This window comes from Canis lupus, chromosome 7, assembly GCF_048164855.1.
Source record: "Canis lupus baileyi chromosome 7, mCanLup2.hap1, whole genome shotgun sequence".
Taxonomy (NCBI): domain Eukaryota; kingdom Metazoa; phylum Chordata; class Mammalia; order Carnivora; family Canidae; genus Canis; species Canis lupus.
Window position 1 is genome coordinate 36,943,047 of NC_132844.1, and position 20,546 is coordinate 36,963,592.

Sequence of the window (20,546 nt, forward strand, 5' to 3'; positions counted from 1 at the left end):
GAGAGAGAGAGAGAGAGAGAGAAATAGCACCAGCAGAAGGAGAGGGAGAAGCAGACTCCCTAATCAGGGAGCTCAATGTAGGGCTCATTCCAGGAACTTGGGATCATGACCTGAGCTGAAGGCAGATGTTTAATTGACTGAGCCACCCAGGCGCCCCTCATTCATTCATCTTTCAAAACAAAATTAAGTGCCGACTATGCCTCATAGAATATGGGGCACAGAGGATACAGAAACAACTGTAATTAAGACTATATGTGTGCAAAATCACACTATCTAAACATATGGCCCCAGCTTTTGTAGATTTTATAATCATGGGGCACAGGAAAGTAAACTATTTTAAGGCATAAATAACTCTTTATTAACATTCAATTAAAGGGGCTCCATATAGTATTCAAAATATGAAATTCAGTAAGTTGCTGTACTAGTCAGGTCAGGCTGCTGTAACAGCATATCATAATTGGGTGACTTGTAAAAAAAAAAAAGAAATTGATTTCTCACAGGTCGTGAGGCTGGCAGTCCAAGATCAAAGTGCCAGTGGATTTGGTGTCTTGGAAGAGCTTGCTCCCTGGCTCATGGATGGCCATCTTCACATTACATCCTCACATGGCAGAAGGTGTGAGAAACTTTTTGGAGTCCACAGTAATTGTCAAACAATTCAGGCTTTCCTTGCCATGCATTTATCAATCTACAAGAAGAAATAAGTATGAATTGTATCACAGTGTGCCAAAAGTCATCATTATTACTGTAGAGAGCCATACCTTACATTTGCCTAACACTTTCAACACAGACCATGTCATTCCTCTGCTCAAAATCCTATCCTGTTTCTTTGCTTCATTTGGGATAAAAATCAAAGCCCTTACATTAGCCATCTGGCCTATATGATCTTCTTTTCCTCCCCTCCCTACTCCCCATCCGAGCCACCACAGCCCCCTTGCAATTTCTCAAAAACTCCAAGGGGCTCCCACTTTCGTTTGTCTGAGAGGAATGCTTTTGCTCTTCCCCACATAGCTTGTTTCTATAGGTCTCTGTTTATATGTCATTGTATCAAAGAAGACTTCACTGAACATCCTCTATGATCTACCCCAGTGGTTCTCAAAGTATAGTTCTCAGACCCACAGCATCAGCATTACCTGGGAACTTGTTAGTAATACAAATTTAAAAAAAAAAAAGAAAAGAAATACAAATTTTCATGCCCCCACCTGAGGCCTACTGAATCAGAAACTCTGGGATAGTGTACATCAATCTGTTTTGTTTTGAATCACTTTCTATTTTAACAAGTGTGTAATTCCCAGGTGATTCTGATATAAGTCACATCTGAGAGCCCCTCACCCTTTACCCCATTGCCACACTCCCCTATTCTCCACTGCCTTTGTCTGCATCTCCCAGACTCTACCTTAACTTCTTTATTGTTGGTATCCCCTCCACTGGAATGCCATCTTCAGGAGGACAGGGACTTGGTTTGGTTGCCTGCTGTATGCCTGGCACCTAGGACAGCACCTACCCACACACATGGTAAGCACTCAATAAATTTGTCAAATGAATGAGTGAACTTGTTTGTGGGAGACACTCCCAGGCCCCAGCTCTTTTTATTAGATTAAGATGTTTTATTTGTAAAAAACATGACTCCTGATCCCAGCAAGAATAAGGATTTTGCTGCAGTACTCATGAAGGCTTTGGACTTTGCCAAGGAGGGAGGCAGTGGTAGGAGAGAGATGAAAGATGTAAACTGGCAAGTGCATAGATTGTCAGCAGTGTGTGGAAAGTACTTTATCATTCCAAGTTTGTTTTTCTGAATTAATCAGCATCAGTCCTTCCTTTCAGGAAACAAAGACCAGCTGCAAAAGAACAGAAAACACAAAATCAATCTAGGTTAGCAGTTTGTTTTTGCTGTGTGTTACACTTAGGGCTCCCTGACCTTCAGAAAACATATAAGAAATGACCCAAACACATTCTCTCTTCCTTTTTTTTTTTTTTTCTTTTTCTTCACAGTCTCTCTTCCTGATCAAGAGTGAGTTACTCGGTATTGACTCTGAGAAGAAGCCTGTTTTCTTTGAATGGGGTGAAAACGATTTTTATTCTTCAGACCTCTAAATTGTGAGGCTCACATGAGAGAATCCTTCCCCTACCACCTTCCAAAGTCCTGTAGTTCTTCATGTCTGACTTGCTCATTTGGGTTTTCAGTCAAATTTTATATTTGTACTTTGTTTTCCCAGATTAATCCAGTGTCAACCCTTCGTCTCTGGGAACACACTGATAATTCAAAAGAACATAAAACTTGCCTTTCAATTTATAATCCTTCCAGCCTGTGTTTGTTTAGGATGGTAACACTAGGAGAATTTTATTAGAAACCATGGTACCAATCTCAAAAAGACTGAGCAAAACACATGGACCTTAGTTCATCCGGTCTAATGTCTTCATTTTACAGACAAGAGACAAGATACATAGGAGTGTGACAACTGCTTCCAGCCAGTCAGAGCACCCTATAACCTAACTCTTCAGATGACGGTTTCTCTCCTGATGCTACCTGCAGTGGTCCTGATAACCTGTGTCTCCATCATCAGGAATTTATCTAAATTCTTCTTAAGGTGCGCCTGCAAATGAGCCTTGTGCTTTCAGCTGATTGTGATCTAAGGGTCCTGGGATCAAGGCCCTCCCCCGCTCTGTGCTCAGCAGGGAGTCTGCTTCTCCTCTCCTTCTGCACACATGCTCTCTCTCTCTCTCTCTCAAATAAAAAAATTAAATCTTTCAAAAAAAATAAATAAAATAAATAAACTCTTCTCAAATGCATTCATAGTTTCACATCTTGGCCATGCTGCACTATCAGGATGTATATTTACAACTATGGCAAAAAAAAAAACTATCATTAGCCAAAATGGCACCAATGCTTTGTATATGACATGCATAAACTTTTTTTTAAATTTTAAAATGGAAATAACTTTATATTCTTATAGTTATGTGATAAAAAGTTGGTTACCATATGGTTGTATTTTTAAAAATCTTATTCCTGAAATGCCTGGCTGACTCAGCTAGTAGAGCATGTGACTCAAACTCAGAGTTGTGAGTTCAAGCCCCACTTTGGGCATAGAGCCTACTTTTAACAAAAATAAAAATTAAAAAATATTGAAAATCTAGGGAGTGCCTGGCTGGCTTAGTCAGTGTAATATGCAAATATTGATCTCAGGGTTGTAAGTTTGAGCCCCACATTGGGTATAGATGTTACTTTAGGGCAGCCCAGTGGCTCAGCGGTTTAGCGCCGCCTTTAGCCCAGGGCCTGATCCTGGAGACTAGGGATCAAGTCCCACGTCGGGCTCCCTGCGTGGAGCCTGCTTCTCCCTCTGCCTGTGTCTCTGCCTCTCTCTCTGTGTGTCTCTCATGAATAAATAAATAAAATCTTAAAAAAAAAAAAAAAGATGTTACTTTAAAGTAAAATCTTTTAAAAAATCTTATTCCTACTAATCATTGTTAAAATATTAGGGTATATCCTTCCAGACATTTTGAAGTACAAAAAGTGACACATGTTCTTTTCCCCCAAATTTAAACATTACAAATATGTATAAAGCACAAAATGAAAATACTCCTCCTTTTACCCCCACCCCTATGGAGGGCAAAATTCTTAGATGGCCCCAAGATTTCTTGGTGTACGCATGTTCCTGATATACAGGAATGGTAAATAGGAGGGATTTTATTCTCATAATAGTCAACCTCAACATAGATTATCTGAGTTGGACCTAATAACATGAGTCCTGTAAAATCAAAGTTTTCTCTGGCTGGTGGCAGAAGAAGAAATTAGAAGGATGAGGATTGGGCACACTTGAGGGAGGGACCACCTGACAAAGAACACAAGCAGCTCTCACTGACTGGCACTGAGGAAATGGAACCTCAGTTTTACAACTACAGGGAATGGAATTCTGCCAATAATGATTCTGGTTGCCAATTCCCATGGAGGAATGGGGTAGGGTGTAGTTTCCCCACATCACCAAGCAATTCTCAGACACCAGCTGGGGATCTGTCCTACAATTCACTTTTTTTATTCCTAAAATTTTAATTTTTTTTAGGTAATCTCTGCACCCAACAAGGAGCTTGGACACACAATCCTGAGATCAAGAGTCACATGCTATGGGGCACCTCAGTGGCTCAGCTGGTTAAGTGTCTGACTTTTGGTTTTGGCTCAGATGATGATCTTGAGGTAAGATCAGGCCCGTATTGGGCTCTGGGCTCAGTGTGGAGTCCGCTTCAGATCCTCTCTCCTTCTCCCTCTTACTCACTCTTCCTCTCAAAAAAAAAAAAAAAAAAAATGTCCAGTGTTCCACTAACTCAGCCAGCCAGGTGCCCCACCTACTTTTTTTTAATGTAAGCTCTACACCCAGTGTGGGGCTTGAATTCATAATCCTGAGATCAAGAGTTTTATGCTCTGCAGACTGAGCCACCCAAGCACCTCTCAACTCAATTCTAACACTATATATATATATATAGTATATATACTATACCCTAAGTAGCATCAGATTCCACAGGTTAGGGGCTCATTCCTCCAAGACTCTCCCCCTACCCCCTCCTTACCCCGCAACTTGAGATGCCAGTCCCAAGCCCAGGTTACCACCTCTGCTTCTGACCCACGGTTGTAGATTGGAGGGTCCAACAACCCCCACTCCCTCTTTGGGTTCGATCAATTTGCTAAAGTGGCTCACAAAACTCAGAGAAACATATTAAAGTATTGCCACTTTATTATAAAAGGATATAACACAGGAGGAAGAGTTAGACGAAAGAGATGCCCAGGGCAAGATATAAGGAAAAGGTGTGAAGCTTCCATATTTTCTCCAGGTGCACCCCTCTACCCAAATTTACATGAACTGGAAAACTCTGAAACGTGTCCTACATTTTACAGAGGCCTCATTACACAGGCACAACAGATTAAATCCTTGGCTATCAGTGATTGAATCAACCTCCAGCCCCTGTCCCTTCTCTGAAGGTCAGGGAGGTGGGAACAAAACTCAGGGCATCTGGGTGGCTCAGTCAGTTAAGCATCTGCTTTTGGCTCAGGTCACAATCCCAGGGTCCTGGTATCTAGTCGGGAGTGAGGTTCTCTGCTTACTGGGGAACCTGCTTCTCCCTCTCCCTCTGCCTGCCACTCTGCCTGCTGTGTGCTTGCTCTCTCTCTCTGTTAAAACAATAAACAAATCTTTGAAATATATATAAATAAATAAACAAATAAAAGTCCCAACCCTCAAAACACTTGGTAGGTTCTGTTGGCAACCAGCCCCCACCCAGAGGTGAGGTCCGAAAGTTACCTAATTAACATAACAAAAGACATTCTTACCACTCTCCACACTTAGGAAATTCCAAGGGTTTTAGGAACCCTGTGATAGACATGGTGATGGAGACCAAATATACATATGTTACTATAAATCATAGTATTGCAGACAGCTTGAATGAGCTTGGAAATGGATTCCACGTGAGAACTCTACCTGGCTGACTATTTGATTTCGGCCTTGTGATTCCCTGCCAGAGAACCAAGGCACCCTGTGCCTGACTTCTAACCTATTGAAACCATAAAATAAAATACTAGGTGTCAGTTTAAATCCCTGAATTTGGTAATTTGTTTCACAGTAATAGAAAACTAGTAAAACCCCAATCCCTCTTAGCAGGAGGTAATCACTTAACACATTTTGGAGAAACTTTTCCAGATATATTAATTTTATACTAGTCTATAAAGGGATCACTGCTATTATTTGCTAGTTGTTTTCTTCATTTAATATATTGTCAGCATCTTTCCATGTAGCACTTGTGTGTGTGTTTTTTTTTTAAGATTTTATTTATTTATTCATAAGAGACATGGGAGGTGGGGAGAGAGAGACACACAGGCTCCATGCAGGAGTCCGACAGGAGAAGCAGGCTCCATGCAGGGAGTCCGACACGGGACTCGATCCCGGACTCCAGGATCATGCCCTGGGCCGAAGGCAGGCACCCAACCCCTAAGCCACCCAGAGATCCCCTATTTTTTATAGGACAAATCTGTAGTAGCTTCGTCAAAGGGTATGGTACTTAAAATTTTAGAAAAGTCTTCCAAATTGCCTTCAAAAAAAGACTGCCTTGATTCCCAGTCCCACCAAAAGTATGAGTCTCTACTTCCCCATATTATCTCCATTACCATATATTCTGACTTTTAATAACTTTCCTTGCCCATTGGTATTTCCTTTCCTTTCCTTTTTTTTTTTTTTTTTTGGTATTTCTTTTATATTCAACAGATTTAGATTGAAGTAACAGCCTTCACCACTGCAGTCTCCTTTTGTTTATTAAGTATTATCAAAACAGTCTAGGAATGTAACTTAATACTGATCTTTGTACTTAAGTGCACACAAACGAGGGCAAAATTACTGAAGTTGGCTTACTTGCTGATTAAGCAAGTATTGTTTCTAGATTTAAATATCTATTTTGGAAGAGTCTCAAAATTCTCCTGAGTTTGGCAGAATATCTTTTCAAATCCACTTGTATTAACTTTTATTTTTTACCTTAGAGACTCAATTTTTTTTTTTAATCTCTAATGTTTCTTACTTGAATTACTTATTTTTTAGTTCAAAAAGTATGGTTAGCCAACACTTGGAAGCAACTAAGATGTCCTTCAGACAGTGAATGTATAAATAAACCATGTTACATCCAGACAATGAAATATAATTTGCCTAAAAAGAAATGAACTATCAAGCCATGAAAGAACACAGAAGAAACTTAAATTCATATTATTGAGTGAAAGAAACCAATCTGAAAAGACTACATACCGTATGATTCTAAACTATATGACATTCTGGAAAAGGCAAAACTATAGAGGCCGTTAAAAAAATCATAGCTTGCCAGAGGTTGAGAGGAAGGAAGAATAAATAAGCAAAGCATCTGAGAGGATTTTTAGGACAGGGAAACTATTCTGTATGATAGCATCACGGTAGATATATGTCATTATACATTTGTCCAAACCCATGGAATGTGTAACACCAAGAATGAACCCTAATTAAACTGTGAGCTTTGAGTGATAATGATATGTTGATGTAAGTTCATCAGTTGCAACAAATGTACCACTCTGGTGGGGGATGCTGATATTGGGGGAAGCTGTGCATGGGAAGGGATCATATGTGGGAAATCTCTGTAGCTTCTGCTCAATCTTACTGTTAACCTAAAAAACAAAGAAACAAAAACAACAATAACAGCTGCTCAAAAAAAAAAAAAAAAAAAAAGAAAAAGTCCTTAGAAATAAACATTTGGGGATCCCTGGGTGGCTCAGCAATTCAGGGCCTGCCTTTGGCCCAGGGCGTGATCCTGGAGACCTGGGATCGAGTCCTACATCGGGCTCCCAGCATGGAGCCTGCTTCTCCCTCTGCCTGTCTTTGCCTCTCCCTCTCTCTATGTCTATCATGAATAAATAAGTAAAATCTTTAAAAAGAAAAAAAAGAAATAAACATAGTCATATCACCAATGGAAGATGACACATATGTTGTGATGAACTGGGTGGGAACTTTGATGTAATCCAGGAGGGAGTCCAAATTAGTAAACCCTGTATTGTAGGACATAGCCCTTCTGGGCCTGTTGGTCAATGCTGGGTGAGTCAAGGACAGAGAGCATTCATAAAAAAAGCAAATCCTTTTATAATAGGAGAGCCTAGCTCTAAAAATAGCCACCTGTATAACTAATTATAGTATGTGTAGAGTAAAAGAAACCCAGGGTCCCTGAGGATGATGTGAGTGCTTTCCCATTCTCTGGAGGCTCTGCCTTCTTCTAGTCTCGGTAGACGATCACCATGCTGATTTGCTTTCAGCAGTAAAGCAGTCTTCTGTAGAAAAAATACTGTTTTGAGGGATCCCTGGGTGGCGCAGCGGTTTAGCGCCTGCCTTTGGCCCAGGGAGCGATCCTGGAGACCCGGGATCGAATCCCACGTCGGGCTCCCGGTGCATGGAGCCTGCTTCTCCCTCTGCCTATGTCTCTACCTCTCTCTCTCTCTGTGACTATCATAAATTAAAAAAGAAAAAAAAGAAAAAATATTGTTTCGAAAAAAAAATTGTTTCAATCTGTGCAGTGTCAAATGCTTTCATTTGCTCTCACTGAAATCTTTAAACAGTATTCAGGGTCCTTTATAAATCCCAAAGAGAACATGGGAGTAATCATAAGCCAGAACAAAGCAACCCATTATGCTGAGATCAGTTGTTTCATACATTCACATTTCAATAATCTTCATTTTACATAGTAAAGCTGTGCATTCTACCTGATGGAAATTCTTGTGATAAGACGGTGTTTGGATTCTCTACCAAACAGCTGTGTATGCTATCTAATGGAAATGTTTCCCCTTACTTCTAGTTGGGCATTATGGAAGAAGAAACTCTGTAGCTTTAAGACTTTAACCTTGGACTTCAAAAAATATTTTGAACAAATTAAGGCAAAAATTACCTTTATGTGGAAATTAGTGACTATAATTTAGTAGTGTTTTACAATCTCTAATCCTGTCCATTAGAAACTGGTGACAGGACCATAGTATGATACCCTACTTTTGTACCATGTTTGTGACTTTCAGCTTTGTATACTTTCCTACACTACTGTATGTATATTTTAGTTGTTTTTCAATTCAGTTATCTGTCCTTTTCTAAATTAGGGGTTTTTTTTTATTTTAAAGATTTAATTTATTTGAGAGAGAAAGAGTGAACAAGAAAAGGAGCAGGGGGAGAGGGAGAGGCAGAAGTAGAATTCCTCATTGACTGGGGATCTCAACGCGGGGCTTAATTCCGGGACTCTAGGATCATAACATAGGGGAAAGCAGACGCTTAACCAACTGAGCTAGGTGCCCTGCAAAAACTAAGAACAGTTAAATGTGCAAAGACTTGTGGGGGTTTGGGAGTTTTGGTTTGGGGGGTTGCTTTTTTAGAGAGACTGAGAGAGAGCAACCAGTCAGATTTAACTAGAAACAAGGGGTTCACCCAGGCAGGCCCTATTGGGAACAGGGGACTTCCCCAGATACTGTTGCCCTGAAGGAATTTATAATCTAAGGATGAGACGGTCATATCAAAAGTACTTTCAATGTGGTAAATGCTATGCAAGCATTGTAAAAGGTGATGGAGAAACACAGAGGAGGGCCCTTGGCCCAGTCTGGGGAACTCAGGAAAGACTGCTAGAGGCTTTGTTACTCTCCACGGGTCTAAAAACTCATGCTTGTGCACCCTGTCCACGATCACAGAGCTCAGGAGGAGTAGAGACCTGATTCAATCCCAAATCTCTCCAGACCCAATACCATACTCTTCACACTCCTCTAGCCTCCTCTCTGCAGCACAGCACTTTGCTCATTTTTCTTGTTTAGCACTGACTTTGTCCTAACATGTGTTATATGCAACACTTCCTCTAGTCCTAGGACAGTAGATGTAATTTTGCTTAAATATTGTTTCATCATGATGACATGTCAAAAATGATTTAGAAAATTATCATCTTTTTGTAACATTATCTGTGTGATTCTAAAAAGATTGTCCACTCCTTCTTAAAGACCATTGGGCAATAATGCTTGAGAAATGGTTATCAGTTTACTTATTTATAAACTGGGTATAATAACAGCATAAACCCTTAGGGTAACCATAAAGATTAATTTAGTTAACATGAATAAAACATTTAGAACAGTTTCTTTTTTTTTAATTTTTATTTACTTATGATAGTCATCACAGAGAGAGAGAGAGAGAGAGACGCAGAGACACAGGCAGAGAGAGAAGCAGGCTCCATGCACTGGGAGACGATGTGGGATTCGATCCCGGGTCTCCAGGATCGCGCCCTGGGCCAAAGGCAGGCGCCAAACCGCTGGGCCACCCAGGGATTCCCTAGAACAGTTTCTTATATAGATCTGAGCTTAGTAAATGCTATGATTGCTGAATGAAGGGATGATTGATGAATGGATTGGGTGGATAGATGAAGAAATAGGGACATTTTGTTTTCCAGGAGCTCCCTCAGCCCTTACTATCTCTACTTGTTTCTAAGCCAATCTCAGTTATGGGTGCAATCAACTCCTTTTTTTTTTTTTAGGTCACATGAAAATGACATTCTCTATTTGCCAAAGGGATATCAGGACAGCAATGTGTAAGGATATTCCCTGCCCTCACCAGGGCTGGGGTCAGCCTGTCACTCTGAGGCAAACCTAAAAAAATTAAGAAGAGGGGTACTTGGCTTTGTTGTGTCCAAGATGGCTAATCAGAGAAACCACGAAGGAGCCGACACCGATGCAAGCCCACGAGGGTTTATTAGCAAGCTCCAGCTTGGGTCCAAGTATACTCGACACAGCGGAGCAGGGATTTGAACCCCGAGACTAAGAGGCGTAGCAGCTTTACAGGGGCCAGTGGCCAATGGGATTGTAACATATGCAGAAAGTTGCAGTCATGTTGGTCCACGCAGGTGGCTGATTGAATTACATTTTACCCTATAGTATCCATTTGAACTGGCCTATTACTTTGGTCAGAATTGGCGCTCAGTTTTGGCAGGCACAAGGAGGGGTTACATAGTTATGAGCCGATTTCTGATTAGGGTGTGCCCAGCGGCTTGACTAGGGTGGGGGAGCGCCTTAAGCAATAAGCAGGTCATGTGGGGGTCATACAGGAGGTGGTGGGTGCAGCACAAAATGGAGTTAGTCCTGCTCTGCTTGTCCAGGGGTAGGGGATTTTTGTTAAATTTCCTGGGTCCCACAGCTTGTTCAATCTGTGGAGCATGTGACTCTTGATCTCAGGGTTGTGAGTTCAAGTCCTATGATGGTGTGGAGCCTATTTAAAAAAAAAATCAAGCAAGAAAACAGTGCAAGTCTGAGCTCAAGAAAGAAAAAGATCAAGGCACATTAGGTGGACTCCTGGAAAACACAAGAATTTTGGAATGATTGTAATAGGAAAAAAAAGTTTTTATGGGGCAGCCCGGGTGGCTCCGCAGTTTAGTGCCACCTTCAGCCTAGGGCGTGATCCTGGAGACCTGGGATGGAGTCCCACCTCAGGCTCCCTGCATGGAGCCTGCTTCTCCCCCTGCCTGTGTCTCTGCCCCACCCTGTGTCTCTCATAAATAAATAAAATATTAAGAAAAAAAAAGGAAAAGTTTTTATGGTTGAGTGGTTAATTCTCAAACTGGATATGACATACATTTGTCAGTGGAAGAGATTTACTTGAGGGGAAGCAGATTGCAGTCTCAGATTTCCTCTTCATTGATTCATTCATTCAACAAATGTTTATTGATCATCTACTAATGTGTCAGGCACCAGATACCATGGTAAAAAAAAAAAAATCAGACAAGACTCTTGTTCTCATGAAATTTACATTTTAGTAGAGGAGACAAGGCTGAAATAGTAGCCAAATGAATAGGATAATTACATGTTGTAATAAGCTCTGAGAAGGAAACAAAGAAGGGGTTATAACAGGGAACTTTTTTAGATATGATGGAGAGGATCCCTCTGAGAATGCAGTATATCAAATGACATCTGAGAAAGGAGGTGAGCCAGCTGTGCTGGAGTTCTCTCCTTTACTCATGAACTCCAATGGCCATTTGTGCCATACAAAAAGTTGTGTGAGCAAAATATTCCTGTACTATTACTTCATTTTATGATGATTAACCAAGACAAAATGTATTTTTTCCAGTTTCCTATAATCCTGTCTTCTAATTCCAGTTAAGCATTCTGACCCCGAAGACTTCCAGGTTCCATTCTGCACCTCCATGCTTTTTTATATTCTTCCACAACCTGTCACACAGTGGACGTGTGCACATCTAATGAGGGTTTCTGCAGATAACTTTTGCTTCAGGTTAGGAGTCTAATAATAGATTCCTTCTGCTGGCTTGTTCTCATTTGCTTCATTTGACTGCTTAAGTTTAGTGTCAGAATAAAATATTTTCAACCATAGAAGATGTAGAAGCCAACTTAATTTTGTAGGAAACATTACTCTTTTTCTTTGTTGACCATTTAAAGACTTAAGGGATTGTTATATAGTGAGGTATATTTTGCTTCCTTTGCATTATTGTAGAGTTTTTTTGCATTTATATCATTAAAATAATGAATGTTAATGTTAATGTTAATAATGAATCTGTTGAAAGTAGCAACAGAAGTAAAACTTTAAAAAATATTTTCTCAGGATCCCTGGGTGGCGGAGCGGTTTGGCGCCTGCCTTTGGCCCAGGGCGTGATCCTGGAGACCCAGGATCGAATCCCACATCAGGCTCCCGGTGCATGGAGCCTGCTTCTCCCTCTGCCTGTGTCTCTGCCTCTCTCTCTCTCTGTGACTATCATAAATAAATAAAAATTAAAAAAAATATTAAAAAATAAGTAAAAAAATAAATAAAAAATATTTTCTCAACAGTTTTTTATACAGTGTTTTGGGTTTGTTATTTGTTTTTTTTTTAAGAGGGACAGAAGGAGAGGGACAGAGAGACTCTCAAGCAGACTCTCACTGAGCACAGAGCTTGATCCCACAACCCTGGGATCACAAACTGAGCTGAGATCAAGAGTCAGAGGCTTAATTGACTGAGCCACCCAGGTGCCCCTATGATGTTTTTAAGAAGGTTTGTGAATTTACTCTTATCATCATCGATGATGATGATGATGATAATGATAACTATTGAGTTTTCACTATGTGCCAGACTCTGTGCTAAGCATTTCACATAATATTATTTTACTTAATCCATGAAGTACTATCTTAATGAACTGAAAGATGAAGGATGAAAGAACTGAAGCTCAATAATAAAATTAAGAAATTTGCCTGAGGACACCTAGTAAATGTCAAAGCCAAGAGCAATTCAGGGATATTTGACTCCAAAACCATGATTTCAATTATTCCCTACAGTAAAAATATATTATAAAACAGGAGTAAAGAAAATGTTTACATTTAACATTGGTGAGTTTGTTTCAAGTGGAACAACAGAATGTAGTAAAATATATAAACATTAAGTAATTATTATAAAGAAATGATAATGCCACCAAACAATATTTGCAAAGTCCATAATAACCATTTAATTATTTGTAACCACTACAATCTTGGACAGTATAATTATTCCTGTTTTATAGATATAGTGATTGGAACACACAAAGTTTAAGAGCCATTTCCAATGTGCCAAAATACATTAATTCTATTTGCATAATTTAAGTTTTTTTTTTTTTTTTAATATTCAAAATGTGTCTCTGGGTGCCTGGGTAGCCCAGTCAGTTAAGCATCTGCCTTGGGCTCAGGTAGGAATCCTGGAGTCCTGGGATCAAGTCCCATGTCAGGCTCCCTGCTCAGTGAGGAGTCTGTTTCTCCCCCTCTCTATATCCCTCCCACTTCCCATTCTCTCTCTTTCTCTCACTCACTCTCTCAAATAAATAAATAAATAAAATATTTAAAAAAAATATATAGGGCAGCCCTGGTGGCACAGTGGTTTAGTGCCGCCTGCAGCCTAGGGGTGATCCTGGAGACCCTGGATCGAGTCCCACATCAGGCTCTCTGCATGGTGCCTGCTTCTCCCTCCATCTGTGTCTCTGCCTCTCTCTCTCTCTCTATGAATAATAAATAAAAAATCTTTAATATATATATATATAAAATAAAATGTGTCTCTTGTCAACAGGATATAGTTAGGTCTTTTTTTTTTAATCAATTCTGACAAACTGCTTATTAATTGGAATAGTTAGTCCATTAACATTTATTGTGATTATAGAAAAAGTTGGATTTAGGTACATCATTTTACCATTTGTTTTCTTTTTTTCATCTGCTTTTTGTTCCTCTTCTTTTGGATTATTTAAAAATTATTTAAGAATTTCTCTTTATCTAATGGCTTTTTAGCACTATCTCTTTGCATTAAGTTTTTAATGTTTGTTATAAGGGTGACACACAGAATTAATATCAGCTTTTTGTACAGTGTAGAAGCTTTGCAACACCATAGGCCCAATCACCACTATAAGCTATAATTTTTACATGCACTCAATCACATACATTATGAACCTTGTAAGGCAATGTTAAAATTTTTGCTTTAAGTACTTTTATGCATTTTAAAGAAATTAGGAGAAAAGACAGTCTTTTATATGAATCATTTCCCTTTTATTTCTTTCTGAAGATCTGAGTTTCCATTTGGTATTATTTCTCTTCAGCCTGAAGAATATCCTATAACATTTCTCATAGTGCAAATCTGCTGGCAACAAATTCTCTTAGTTTTTATATATATTAGAATATATATTTACACACAAACATCCAAAAACATATCTCTTTTGTTTTCATTCTTTTTTTCTCTATTTTTTTCTGATTTTATTGAGGTATGATTGTCATCTGATAAATTGCATATATTTGAAGCATTCAATTTGATAACTTCACATATGTATATACCCATGAAGCCATCATCATAATCAAGAAAACAAATATATTCATCACCCCCTAAGGTTTCCTCACACCTCTTTGTAATCTCTCTTCTCTGTCCTTTGTCTCTGTTCCTATCCCCTAGCAACTATTAATGTGTTTTCTGTTGCTACAGATTAATTTGTATGTTCTAGAGTTTTATATCAATGAAGAATGATTCAGCATGTATTCTTTTTTGTATTGCTCCTTCAATCAGCACCATTATTTTGAATGTCATTCATGTTGTTTCATATATCAAGAGTTCAGGGATCCCTGGGTGGCGCAGCGGTTTAGCGCCTGCCTTTGGCCCAGAGCACGATCCTGGAGACCCGGGATCGAATCCCACGTTGGGCTTCCGGTGCATGGAGCCTGCTTCTCCCTCTGCCTGTGTTTCTGCCTCTCTCTCTCTCTCTCTCTCTCTCTCTGAGTGTGACTATCATAAATAAAAAAAAAAAAAAATTCATTCTTCTTTACTGCTAAGTAGTTTTCTATTGTATGGATTTATCATAATTTGTTTATTCAAATTGTGGATGGATATTTGGCTTGTTTTCAGTTTTTAGTAGTTATAAATGAAGCTGCTATGAGTGTCTGGCCCCAAGTGTGTGTATGGACATGTGCCTTCATTTCTCTTGGGTAAACACCTAGTTGTAGAAAGGACAGTCATATGATAAATACGTGTTTAACTTTTTAAGAGTTAAAAACAATTGCCAAACTGTTTTCCTAAGAGAATGTATACCATTTCACATGCTCATCAGCTGTGTGTGAGTCCCAAATGCCTGCCAAAAGTTGGTATTTTCAGTCTTTTAAATTTTAGCCATTTTGGTAGGTATGTAGTGGTGTCTCATTATGATTTTGTCACCTTCATTCATAAAGGATATTTTCACTAGATATAGAACTCTAGTTTGACAGCTTTGATTATTTTTTCTTTTCTTTTTAAGATTTTATTTATTAATGAGAGACACACAAAGAGAGACAGAGACCCAGGCAAATGAGAAGCAGGGTCCTTGCAGGGAGCCTGATGTGGGACTCCATCCCTGGACCCCGGGATGATGACCTGGGCCAGACAGATGCTCAACCACTGAGTCACCCAGGTGCCCCTGATTATTTTTTCTTTCAGAACTTTAAGATGGTGTTCCTCTACTTCCTTGCCTCCACCTTTCTGATGAGATGTCCACCATCATTCCAGTAGTTGCTCCCCCATATGTGTTCCCCTATCTTTCTCTGAGACATTCAGTGTTTGCGGTTTTTTTTTTTTCAAGATCTACTCATTTATTTATTTTGATGGGGGAGGGGCAGAAGGAGACAGCTATAGAATCACATGGAAACTCCCTGCTGAGCATGGCACTGAACTTGCAACTCAATCTCAGGCTCCAGAGATCATGACCTGAGCCGGAATCAAGAGTCAGAGGCCTAACCAACTGAGCTGCCCAGGTGCCCCTGTTTGTTTGCTTTTAATCTTTGGTCTCCAGCAGTTTGACTATGATGCATCTAAGAAAGGTGTTTTTTGTTTTTAAGGTATTTATTTATTTATTTATTTATTTAGGTTTTTATTTTTTAAGTAATCTTTATACACAACATCAGGCTTGAATTTACAACCCCGAGATCAAGAATTGTATGCTCCACTGACTGAGCCAGCCAGGCGTTCCTGAGAAAGGTCTTATTATCTTGCTCGGGTTTTACTGAGTGGATTGATCTGTCCTTCACCAAAATATTCACTCATTATTTCTCCATAACATACTAATTAATGTAGACAAAAATTTTTGTTAAGTAGTTCTACCTACAGGGACCTGCAGGGAGCCTGCTTCTCCCTCTGCCTATGTCTCTGCCTCTCTCTGTGTGTCTCTCATGAATAAATAAATAACATCTTTTTTAAAAAAAGTAGTTCTACCTACAGCTTTCACTTGCCTTCTGTAACTAAAATTAATCTGTTGATGCCTGACAGTGAAAACCATCCTTCCACAAAAATATTTTTAAAAACCTTTTTGAGTCAATTAATCAATGATAGCACATAGTGCATCATTCATTTTTTCTTGAAACAACAAATTTTATAAGAAACTTAAAAAGGACCAGAGTGAATATGTATTCACATATTCATTTAATAAATAAATAAGTAAATATTTATTTATTTATATATAGTGCAAAAAGGTTATTTTATTAAAGCACAAGAACAGGACCCATGGTCAGAAAGAGCTGCTGCCTTAAATATTTATTGTACAGATACCATTTTAGATTCTAAGGATAGAATAATGAACAAAACAGACAAAATAATAATAGAGAATTTAAGAAACATTAAAAATATAACTTAACTTTTTTATCTTTATAACAACTCTTTAAATAATATTTTTTCCATTATACAGATGAGGAAATTGAAACTCAAAGAGGTTGAGTAATAGGTCTAAGGTCACATTGCTAGTAAATATAAGAGCTAAGCTTTAAACCTAGCTAGTCTGGCCCTAGGATGTGCACTTTTAATTCCTACTACTTTTCCCCTGAAGGCAAAAAACAGGCCCATAGGATGGACAGCCTTTGTCTTTAGCCATAGGAGCACTGAACAAACCACTCAGTTATTTTGATACTTTTCATCATCTGTAAAATTTTTGGGACTCACTAGATGAAGACTAAACTCTCTTCCTAAATAAATAAATAAATAAATAAATAAATAAATAAATAAATAAATAAACTCTCTTCCAGCTTGGAGTGTTTATTATTGTAGATGTTTTTAGTAAAGACTGGTACAAGTTAACTGGAGTTGATGGAAATAATACAGTACTATTAAAAAAAAAAAAAAGAACTGTAGTAGTTATTCTGCAGTGGCAGATATACAATTCTTTGAGAGAATTGTCAGTAGTTTTTATTCACCTGATGGCTTCCACATTCTTTTTTCATTTTGAGTTAGTGTGTTTTAAAACAATAAAAAAAAGATAATCTAATCTCTTACTATCGTGGTTCCCCAGTGATTGAAACTGGTTTCTCTTTTCACTGATGATTGTGTAACTTGCTGTTTCTGTAATAATCAAGACATATTAAGTAGCTAAGTGTTTTTATTTTTTATTTTTTTAAGATTTTATTTATTTGACAGGAAGAGAGAGCATAAGCAGGGGAAGCGGCAGACAGGAGAGGGAGAAGCAGACTCCCCACTAAACAGGGAGCCCAAAGCCTGATGCGAGGCTCAATCCCAGGATTCCGGGATCATGACCTGAGCCGAAGGCAGACACTTAACCAACTGAGCCACCCAGGTGCCCAATAGTTAGGTGTTTTTTAAAAACAGGTCTGCAGGGACACCTGGGTGGCTCAGCATTTGAGCCTCTGCCTTTGGATCAGGACTTGATCCCAGGAGTCCAGGATTGAGTCATGCATTGGGCTCCCTGCAGGGAGCCTGCTTCTCCCTCTGCTTATGTCTCTGCCTCTGTGTGTGTGTGTGTGTCTCTCATGAATAAATACATAAAATATTTTTAAAAATAAATAAAATATAGGTCTGCAAAGTTCTTGCAGCAAAAGATATACCAAAAGCAGATGGTACTAAATTGATGCAGCCACTGTGAAAAACAGTATGGAGTTTCCTCAAAAAAGTGAAAATAGAACTACCCTATGATTTAGTAATTGTACTACTGGGTATTTACCTCCCCCCAAAAAAAACCCAAAGCACTAATTCAAAGGGATACAAGCACTTCTATGTTTATTGAAGTATTATTTACAATAGCCAAACTATGGAAGCAGCCCAAGTGTCCATCAATAGATGAATGGATAAAGAAGATGTGGTATATATATACAATTATATACAATGGAATATTACTCAGCCATAAAAAGAATGAAATATTGCCATTTGCAACAACATGGATGAAGCTAGAAAGTATGATGCTAAGTGAAGTAACTCAGTCAGAAAAAGACAAATACCACATGATCTCACTCATATATGGAATTTAAGAAACAAAACAAATGAGCAAAGGAAAGAAAGAGAGAGAGAAACCAAGAAACTGACTCTTAACTATTGACAACAAACTGATGGTTTCTAGAGGGGAGGTAGGTGAAGGGATGGGGGAAATAGGGGATGGGGATCAAAAGGGTACACTTAACATGATGCAAAAAATAAAATGATTAAAAAAATTTTTAAAGATTTGTATTTATTCATTTGAGAGAAGAGAGTGAGCAAGAGCACAAGCAAGGGGGAGGGTCAGAGAAAGAGGGAGAAGCACACTCCCTGCCAAGCAGGAAGCCTTACAACAGGCTTGATCCCAGAATTCTGGGATCATGACCTGGACCCTGGGATGATGACCCAAGCCAAAGGCAGATGTCTTAACCAACTGAGCCACCCAGGCACTCCTAAAGAAATTTTTTTTAAAGCAACAACACCAACCACAAAAAGCAGATGGTATTAGAAAAACAGAGATAACATAGCAATAATTTAAAAGACACTATAAAATTTTTTTAAAGCAGGCAGGACATTTAATCTTAGAAAGTATAAGGATGTGACAGGGCTTTAGAATTAGGTGATGATTTATGCTGCCTTTAGTTTTTAAAAAATCCTAAAGAAAAACTGTTTTCTTCAACATTTCTAATTTCCCAATTATTTAAAACATGGCATCTTTAAGATTCTGAAAAAAGGGCCTATGAGAAAAATTAATAAGCAAACCTAAAATGCAGGGATATTAAACACAGAGCTGAAAGCAAGGTAATTGTGGCATTTTCTTGGAAAAGAAACTTTATCCTATGACAAGATTCCAGTTAGCAAAGACTCTCAAATAAGAAAAAATAAAATAACAAGCAACAATTAAGATTTATTGAATGCTTACCAGGTGCCGAGGCACTGGGATAAGGAGTTTTACATTGATTGACTTATTTAATCTTCACCACAATCCTCTGGGGCAGATATTATTTATTATTGTCTGCACTTTATAGATATGAAATTTGAGGCTTAGAGAGGTTAGATCACTTGCCAAACATCCGCTTGCTAGCCATGGGAGAGCCAACAGGGATTTGAGTGAAGGCTTTCTGACTTCAGAGCTACCTCACTGAAAGTGCTATGCATTATAGACGATGGGTAAAAATGAACAAAAAGGAAAAAAACAAATAATTCCCTGACAATCACTGTTCTAACTTGGTGAAAAACAAACAAACAAACATTTTCTTATCTCATTTACATAGCAGTCTTATGGGGTGAGTGTTATCATCTTTATTTTTTTATGGATGAGAAAGACGAAACTTAAAGAATCCGAATAACTTGCCCAGAGCCACACATTCAGTTAGGATATATGCCAGACTGGAACTCACATCTTTCTGTTTCTGAAGCCCCAATTTTCTACACAGGTTCCTCAGGTGCCTCAGTGAATGCCGAATAGTTTTATCTTGCTCTCTGCTCCCATCTGTAGAGAAGCAAACTCTTTCTCCCACCTTGTTTTCTAAGGCAATCACCCAAAACACCCCTCTCCCCGAATAGCTTCTTCCTTCACTGGCTGATTCCTAACCAACCAGGGTGAGCAAGTTTTCCTGCTGATGCCTTCTTCTCCTCCCCAAGTCTGAGTCCCTCAGGAGTGCTCTAAAGCGCCTTAGGTTTTCCTGGTTCCAGCATTCATGCTTCCCTGGAGTCAACAGTGTTAGTCTTCCCTCTCCCTTCCTGTCCAGGGCTCTATCACACACATTATCCAAGCCCTATTGTTTTTATCTTCTTAGTGTCTAGCTAAGTGCCTGGCACACAGTTTACACTCAGTGAATGCTTGATGGATGGATGAATGAATAAAATCTGACCTCTGAAGTCCTCTAGAATTCCCAGCATATAAGGAATGCCATAATTCAAAAGTCCCTGCCACTTACAGAATATACATGGTGTGTGACATATGTAATTGGTGAATCTATATAGTTCTAATAATTCAATGAAATGGACCAAGTAGTACTCATTTTTTTTTTTAATTTTTATTTATTTATGATAGTCACACAGAGAGAGAGAGGGAGGCAGAGACACAGGCAGAGGGAGAAGCAGGCTCCATGCACCGGGAGCCTGATGTGGGATTCGATCCCGGGTCTCCAGGATCGCGCCCTGGGCCAAAGGCAGGCGCCAAACCGCTGCGCCACCCAGGGATCCCCCAAGTAGTACTCATTAAGATGAATAATGACACAGTTAAATTTCTCTACATTTTGAACAGATTTTTCTTGTTTTTTTTTTTTTGAAAGCGTTAAAGATTATTTTCTAATTATAATGAGCATTAACATTTGTAAAAGTAGT

At 38.9% G+C, this 20,546-nt stretch overlaps 1 long non-coding RNA gene across 7 annotated transcripts in view; it reads right to left on the reverse strand.

The window, feature by feature from the left end:
• Positions 1-20,546, reverse strand: part of LOC140636771 (uncharacterized) — a 27,219-nt gene continuing 6,673 nt past the window's right edge. For all 7 annotated transcript variants that reach the window (XR_012033988.1, XR_012033987.1, XR_012033989.1 and 4 more), the window contains 2 exons: positions 1,394-1,835; positions 1-685 (listed from right to left, as the gene is read on the reverse strand). This is a non-coding gene — a long non-coding RNA (uncharacterized lncRNA). The remainder of the gene's footprint in view (positions 686-1,393; positions 1,836-20,546) is intronic.